The sequence below is a fragment of the Rattus rattus genome, chromosome 4 (assembly GCF_011064425.1).
Source record: "Rattus rattus isolate New Zealand chromosome 4, Rrattus_CSIRO_v1, whole genome shotgun sequence".
NCBI classification, from domain to species: domain Eukaryota; kingdom Metazoa; phylum Chordata; class Mammalia; order Rodentia; family Muridae; genus Rattus; species Rattus rattus.
Window position 1 is genome coordinate 62,016,866 of NC_046157.1, and position 9,187 is coordinate 62,026,052.

Sequence of the window (9,187 nt, forward strand, 5' to 3'; positions counted from 1 at the left end):
TTCTTTCTTCCTTTCTTTCTTTCTTTCTTCCTTCCTTTCTTCCTTCCTTCCTTCTCTCTCTGTCTCTCTCTGTCTCTCTCTGTCTCTCTCTGTCTCTCTCTGTCTCTCTCTGTCTCTGTCTCTCTCTCTCTCTCTCTCTCTCTCTCTCTCTCTCTCTCTCTGTGCATGCCTGTGTGTGTGTGTTACTTTAGTGGTTTTGAAACACGAAGCGATAGAAAGGCTTTTGGAGGATCCAGGACTGTTGGAGGAGCTCAAAAGCATGACACGAAAATGATATGATAAAAAATTTCCTTATGTTCACAACCAACAAATATTTTTAAGAGAGAGAGAGAGAGAGAGAGATTGTAATGCAATTACATCATTCCATTCTTTCTTTTCCTCCTTTTAAACACTCTCTTTGTTCTTCATGAAATCCACGACTACTCACAGGGTTGACTGCTATTATCGAAATAAATGATATCAGGGCTTTTTTCTGGAATAGATTCCTTTGCCCACAGTTCTCTGTAAAAGGCTCTGACAACCCATCCCCTCTCTATGTTAGTAAGTTCATCGGTGTTATTGTATTTCAAGTTATGTTCAGGTATCCAACACCTAAGTTGATGAACTTCTTGGGTGTAGCCTTTTATATTTCTGTGGCTGTCACAATTCTTTGACCTTATAGTTCACCCTGATCTCCAACACTTTGGTACAGGATTTTTGATGTAAATGCATCACCTGGAATGGGGATCCAGGGCTCTATATTGTGATACTTATGCCCTTCTGAAGAGTAGTTTTCCTATGAAGGGACAGAACTCTACTTATCTGTGAGCACCAGAAAAAATATTGAGGATGCAGCTGGGGGAATTGTACTTTCTAGTAAAATTGTAGTTGTTGGCTATCCTCTAATACCCATGACTTCATCAGCCCTGAGTAACTGGGCAGTATCAAGCATGCTTTTTTTCTGGTGGAACAGATAATAAATCCACTAGGAGAGCTGTTAATCCTTCCAATCCATGAGCACAGGAGGACTTTTCATCTTCTAATTTCTCTTCACTTTCTTTCTTTCCCTTTTTACATACAAGTCTTACTTGGTTAGAGTTATGCCAAAATATTTTTGAGGTTCTTGTGAAAGGTGTTTATTTCTTGACTTCTTTATCAGCCCGTTTATGATTTGTATAAAGGTAGGCTACTGATCTTCAGGTGTGAATTTTTTTATCCAGCTATTTTACTTGAAATGTCCATGAAATCTACATTCCTTTTGGAGTTTCTAGCATGCTTTATGTATAAAATGCCATTATCTGTAAGTCAAGATACTTTGGCTTCTTTCTTTCCTACTTGCTTCTTCTTGGTTTCCTTCAGTTTTCATAGCTAAGACTTTAAAGACTATAGACAAGAAGTACAGGGAAGGTAGATACCATTAGCTTGTTTCTGATTTCATTAAAAATGCTATATGTTCTCTCTATGTCCTTCTCTTCCTCTACTCCCTTCTCTACTCCCCTTCCCATGCCCTAAATAAACTCTATTCTACACTAAAAAAATGCTATATGTTTATCTCAATTTAGTTTTAGCTTTCCTATATATTGCCTTATTGGTTCATAGGTGCCTGCCCTTCTTAAAGTATGCCCATTTTATCCCTATTCACCACAGTACTTTTATGATGAAGGGATATTGGATTTTATCAAATGTGTTTTATTCCATCTGATGAGATAATCATTTATCTTTCAGTCTGTTGATGGGTTGGATTACATTTATTGATTTACACATGTTGAACCATCCCTGCATTTCTGTGATGAATCAGCTTAATGTGGTGGATAATCTCTTCAACTTGCTTTGTATTTCATAATATTTGCCCACTTTCCTCATACCTATTCAATATAGTATTAAAGTCTTAGCTAAGAAAACTGAAAGAAATCAAAGGGATACAAATAGGAAAGGAAGAAGCCAAAGTGTATTTACTTGAAACTAATAAAAGTTTATACATCAAAGATCCTGAAGACTCCATAAGGAAATTTCTACAGTTAATAAATGTACAGCAATGTATCAGGATGCAAAATTAACATGCAAAAATGTGTAGCCTTCCTGTATATAAATGATTGGAAAGTATTTACAAGTTTGAGAACTTTTACTTATTTGTTCATAAGGGATGTCGGTTTATAATTTTCCGTTCTGTTAGGACCTTTTGTGGTTTGGTGTAATAGCAGCTTTCTTAAAAGGGTAATGTTATGCCAGTTTCTATATTGACAAATAATTTATGGGCATCATGAAACTGAAAAGCATCTGCATGAGAAAAGAGACCATCATTTGGACAAAGAGTCAGGCTACAAAATGGAAAAAAAAAATAGGCTTAGCCTGGGGCTCCCAGTCCTCTCAGCAGCCAAATGCTCTGCTTTTTTTTCCAAGTACGATCCCAGACTCTGATGTGAATTAATGATTGGAAAAAAAATGCAGCCACGAGGTAAAGACTAGGATGAATAGTCTTTGTGAAAAACAAGAGAGATGAGAAGTACTGAGGGAATTATTCAGATAAGCCATTCAAGATACCATTCAATAAAGATATGCTTGCAGTAATATCAGTATTAATTAGCTATATAATATAAACACAGCCATGGGAAAAAATAAAATTTTTCACGCTTGAAGTGGCCCTATAGTCTTGAGTCTCTGCCAACTAATTTCCAGGTTCCTGTGATGTGTGTGGCTGTGCTGACTCCAAATTAAGAGCTATCTGCAATTGATACGCATTGGCAAAGAAAACCCAGTTTTCTATAATGGTGTCTCAAATGGTGTATTAACCACACTCATGCCCAAGAGTTAGCCAGTACTCACTGGTATGTTTGTAAACTTTTTTTTGCCTCACTTTGCTTTGTTTGGCCATAGTTTATCTTTTTGGACTTTGTCTTGTTTCTTTTAATTTCTGTTTCACAGTAGTTTTTTGTTTGTTTGTTTGTTTGTTTTGTTTCTTACAAAGAAAGTTTGGTTTTTTAAAAGATAGAGAAAAAGAACATAAAGTTGGGTGCATATGGAAATGGGAAGGATCTAGAAGGAATTGGGGAGGAGGAAACATGATCATGATGTATGCGTTTTTTCAATAAACAGGTAGGGTGTATTGATGTGATTTCTGAAACCAAATATTATGACATGCTTGTAGAAGATTGATGGAACACTCTTTAGAGCAATTAAGGATTTGGTGAGTGTTAATAATCATGATTATATAAAGAAAAATTAAAAATAATTTAGAGGAAATCATCAAGATATTGTCTAAAACAAAAGACAAAAACCAAAAGACTACTTGATTTAAATTGCATCTCTCATTCTGTCATTTCTCATTAATGTCAGAGAATTTTCTTAACTTATTCACAATTTTTGTAAATGGAGAGAAATCAAAATACTGTAGAATGACTGGAATGGAAATTTTGCACAAACTCTATTAGAAAACGTTTATTGCTTTTCAAGTTGAGTTTCTCTCCTGATCTGACTGCCAGATGACACCTTGTCTGTAAATTTGTAGGATTTGGGGTAGCCCTATGACACTGTCAACCAAACTAAAACCTGGCGATGCTATAAGAGTTCTTAAAAAAAAAAAACTATGCTTAATAGATCTGTGCTATAAAACTGGCAAAACTCATTATGCAGAATTTTCAATTTGTTTTATACTTCTGATTAAATTGCTCATTCAAGATAAAACATAATATCATTATATGAGGAATGAGCCTCAAAGTACTAGAACATTCTTGGAAAACATTCCATGTGTGATCTATTTTTGCTGACTTGATATAATATGATTATATTTAGCTTTCAATATCCGTGCATACACATACATGTATAAATCCACACGAAATTATTAATGTGTGTGTATTTTCAAAATATACCTACTTTTTCTTTCACATATTCAATTATCTGTAGTTTTGTTTATCAATAAGCAAGTTTGTTTATCAATAAATAAGCATTTTTATATGATAATTAACATATACATAATAAATGCAAATTATGGAATATTTAAGGGGTACTTCATAAACTGCTGATTTTAGCTTCAGTTTTAGGAGTAGATACTAGCCTAAGCTATATCTCTCACCCATTTTTTTTTAATGAATCCTGGACACTGGCTTGTTTAGCCAGGTTTTTGAGTTTTGTATTTTATAATTAAAATATAGTTGATCACTATATATTACTAGCCCTGTTTGTCTTCTTTTTATTTACAGAGAATGAGTTGTTGAATTATTTGATGTTGACAAGATGATAGGGCTTGTGGGAAAAGTCATGAATGAATTCAATATATATATGTATATATGTATGTGCGTGTATGTGTGTGTTATAGTGTACAAAATGGCATTGTCTTCTTCCATTCATCTGTAGATGTTTTGTTAGCAAATGATAACAGCTATATTTTTAAATATCCAAACTTCTCATTACCATAATCATTCACTTTAAGGAATATTACCGAAAAACTTAAACCTTATTAACTGTTCATTGCTTCTTTTTCCTTTGTAGTGTGTATCAGTAAGATTCTCTTCATGAGGTTAATACTCCCTTACTGGTGTGCCTCTAAAGTCGTTATTCAATGTATATAGCATTTTTTTTCCACTCAGAAATTCTTTTAGCTAACATGAATCTTCTTGTGTGATGTATCCAAGATTCTTACTTTCTCCCACTCTCAGGAATGTTCTGTAGGAGGTGTTGGTTTTACTTTTTATTTATATATTATATTTTATTTTGTGTATGTGTGTGGTGAGGGGGAATATGCACCCTTTACTACTCCTCTGGAAGGCAGAAGTCAACATTTAGGAGTATTTCTCTCCTTTCTCAAGGGGTTTAGGGACTCTAATTCAAAATATAAACACCCACAGAAGATATTACCCACTGTCTCAATGTCTGATTTCAGTTACCTTTAATTGGTAAGCTAGACTCCATCTTGAATGACATATGCCACCAGATAAGCCTATCCTTCATTTAATTCACATCATGTCCTTGTCACTTATGTATCCCATTTACGTACCATTCACTGCCTTATAATATTCTCTTTAGAGCATTTTAGAAATAGTTATATGAAGATCCCTCCCTTGGTTTTGATTTTGAGGAACATGACTTTAGACATATCTGTTCTTCGGTCAGCCATTGGTTAATAAGATAAAGTTTGTTGAAGTAAATATTTGATGATATTACTTTGAGAATTGACGACATATAAAAATGCTTGTAAACTAGATATTTAAGTAATAGAATAATCACTAGAGAAATGTCTATTCTCTTTGCTTGAAGTAGTTTTCTTAGTAAAACAATATCCTTTGGGTTTTAAGATCTGATTTTTAAAATGCTTGAATTCTTGGTCACAAATGAAAACAAAAACAATCTCTCTACTCACAAAGTGTGGGAGTCTTGACTACTGCTTTTAAAACAGTTCTTTAAGACATCAGGAGGTAGCTCTACTATTATGCCTATGTTAAAGGTCAGTTATACTGAATAACCAATAAAAAAGAGATGCAAGTACAAACCTCATTATCATTAGAGCCTGCATAGGGAGCTAATATTATTATCTAAAATCTAGAGTGTCGGTAAGAAATGAGTAAATTTCTTTTTTAAAATCTCTCCTGTAATCTAAGTTTCTTGTATTTTCATGATACTATAAAGACCAGCACATATCTCTCCTATAGAATCTGTCTTTGGCCACTTTTCATGGTATCGGAGTCTGTAATTAGTACAAGTCATTGTGCAAGACATAGGGGTCCTCCTCAAATACAGTGTGGCTTCCAAAGCAGACACAGTCTTAAGCCTGACAATTGTCCCAGCATTAGGATATGATCTTGCCTGGAAACAGGAGATGTACAGACCTTACAAAACCCATGGTGTGTTTTCTGAAAGTGGGAAATGTAACTTACCTTGGCAAGGGCCAATATAGCAGAGCTATGGATTTTGAAGATATATTTTTGGGAAAGAATTGTATGTATATTCATTTTTCCATATTAAGTCTTATAGAAATAGAAGCATTCAATTCATATTTAACATCCTGTCTTAAACTTTGTGATGGAATGAAAAGAATAAGAGTCCTTTTAGAAATATACAATATAGGAAACTCAGATAAAAATTTTAGCTGTCAAGCCTTTGCTCTAATGACCGTCAGGGAAGAGCAAAAGAGTCACGTTCTTTAATTGGCCTTTCCTAATGGAGTGATACTTTAAGGCTCATAGTTTTTATATGGTACATGCAATTTTAACTACTGCTCTATTGTTTTATGTATTCAAATTGAACACTTTACATGTTTCACTTGGATCCTTAAACTGATCTAACCATGAAGGGCATGATATTATAAACTGGAACTTGGCTAAGGGGAGTGTATAATGACTCAAAATCAAAGTAGCAAATTCAGTAATAGAGCCAAGAAGATTAGAGCCAAGAATTAACTGAGAGATCTGAGGAGGGTGAAGGACAAACAAAGAAAAAAGTTTGGTCTAATTCAGAACTTGACATACGTACTTGGCAAAAGTTTAATAAAGAGCGGATATGAACTGTTATTTGAATATATTTTGTTTCCACTTTCTTCATCCAATATTGGTAGTATAAATTTTAAAATGCTCAAATACCCATAGTTAGAAGAGAAAAATTGAAATTAAACAAAGGTAAGGAGATTAGTAAAAGAGATTATTACTTCTAAGTGAACTAAAGTCTCACATGTCAGCTAAATGACTTTCAAATATGTTATTACAGTTAAAATGGCAAATCCAATTCATAGGTCTCCTAGAACTCAGTGTAAAACTAAAATATAGAAGCATGATCATAAGAAAATACTACTATATCCAAAACATGAGAGTTTCATATTCAGTGCTGTCTAACTAAGAGACATAACTACTTCTTGTTTTTTAAGAAATACTGGAGTGGCAAATGTTCGGTTTACCTTAAGGCTCACCCCACAAGAAGGAACCTATACCCTACACTGGCTGGATGGCCAAGAACCAGAAAGTTGGATAGATTAGAGAGTTCGGGTAGAATTAAACATGACTGGCAAAAAAAAAAGTCAATAAAATGAGAAATGATTCCTAATGATATTCTGCTCTACTCACAGATTGATGCCTTGTCTTGTCATCAGAGAGGCTTCCTATGGCTGAAGATGAGAATGGATGCACAGGCCTAAACGAGACTTAATAGCGTAACTTGAAGGTATTCTGGCTCCTCTCCACAGAGATCAGGTAGCACAGAGGAAGAGGAGAAGGAGGAGCAAAGACTGTGGGAGTCAGAAGGGATGAGAACACCTGGACAACAGGGCCTAAGAAATAATTAATCAGGGCTCATGAAGAGAGACACGGCCAGCGTGGGCCTGCATGAGTCTGTACCAAGTCCTCTTATATGCTATGGCTATGACTGTGGGACGTATAGCAGCAGGTGGAGACGTGTCGCTGAGCCTCTTATTGCTTTTGATACCTTTTTCCTCCTCTCTGGTTGCCTTGTCCAGCCTGGAGATGAGGGCTTTGCCTTTTACTATTGTATCTTGTTTTCTGTATCTTCGTTTGTTTTTGTTTTTGTTTTTGTTTTTTCCCAGTCTGACTATTGTGCCTTGGAAACCTGTTCTTTTCTGAAGAGGAACTTCAGAGGGAGTTGAGTCGGGCAGAGGTGAGGTGGACGTGGAGATAGGAGGATCGGAGGGAATGGAAACTGGGGACAGGATGTATTGCATGAGTGAAAAATTATTTTCAATACAAAAAATAAATAAATAACTACTCCCAATATTGTTGTGAAACTTCTTGGATCATGCTGTTTTTAAGTGATGTTTGAGGTGGAAAATCAAAAATTATAGAAGAATGAGGCTAACTATAATAATTTAATATTCTCAAAATAATAATAAAAACATATAAACTTAAGAGGAAATATTTTCCTAAATAAAACTTTGAAATCATATAGTAAAACCATCTTGTTATTTAATATGAATATTAAATATATTGTTATTCCACTTTAGCAATAACCAATGTCAATTCAAACTAGCAACACAATGATTTGAGACAATTAATTTAGTGATTTTATTTTTTTAATTTTTTTTATTAACTTGAGTATTTCTTATTTACACTTCAAATGTTATTCCCTTTCCCGGTTTCCAGGCAAACATCTCCCTAATCCCTCCCCCTCCCCTTATCGATGGGTGTTCCCCTCCCCATCCTCCCCCATTGCTGCCCTACCCCCAACAATCTAGTTCACTGGGGATTCAGTCTTAGCAGGACCCAGGGCTTCCCCTTCCACTGGTGCTCTTACTAGGATATTCATTGCTACCTATGAGGTCAGAGTCCAGGGTCAGTCCATGTATAGTCTTTAGGTAGTGGCTTAATCACTGGAAGCTCTGGTTGTTTGGCATTGTTGTACATATGGGGTCTCGAGCCCCTTCAAGCTCTTCCAGTCCTTTCTCTGATTCCTTCAACTGGGGTCCCGTTCTCAGTTCAGTGGTTTGCTGCTGGCATTCGCCTCTGTATTTGCTGTATTCTGGCTGTGTCTCTCAGGAGCGATCTACATCCGGCTCCTGTCGGACTGCACTTCTTTGCTTCATCCATCTTGTCTAATTGGGTGGCTGTATATGTATGGGCCACATGTGGGGCAGGCTCTGAATGGGTGTTCCTTCAGTCTCTGTTTTAATCTTTGCCTCTCTCTTCCCTGCCAAGGGTATTCTTGTCCCCCTTTTAAAGAAGGAGTGAAACATTTACATTTTGATCATGTGTCTTGAGTTTCATTTGTTCTAGGCATCTAGGGTAATTCAAGCATTTGGGCTAATAGCCACTTATCAATGAGTGCATACCATGTGTGCTTTTCTGTGATTGGGTTACCTCACTCAGGATGATATTTTCCAGTTCCAACCATTTGCCTACGAATTTCATAAAGTCATAGTTTTTTATAGCTGAGTAATATTCCATTGTGTAAATGTACCACATTTTCTGTATCCATTCCTCTGTTGAAGGGCATCTGGGTTCTTTCCATTCTGGCTATTATAAATAAGGCTGCTATGAACATAGTGATTTTATTTATATTTATCTTTTTCAGAAATAAGACCTAGAACATGTCCTTATAGCCAATTTAATGATTTAATCAATTGCATGTGAAAGGCAAATAAATGCATTTCATATTTTTATTTTGTTGAATAGCCTTGGTCCTTTATTACTTGTCAGGCATTTATCTAGTTGTCAAGGTCACTCTTTAATGTAAAGAGTTGAAAAGACAGAAGATATATTGCAAAAGCAATCTCTAC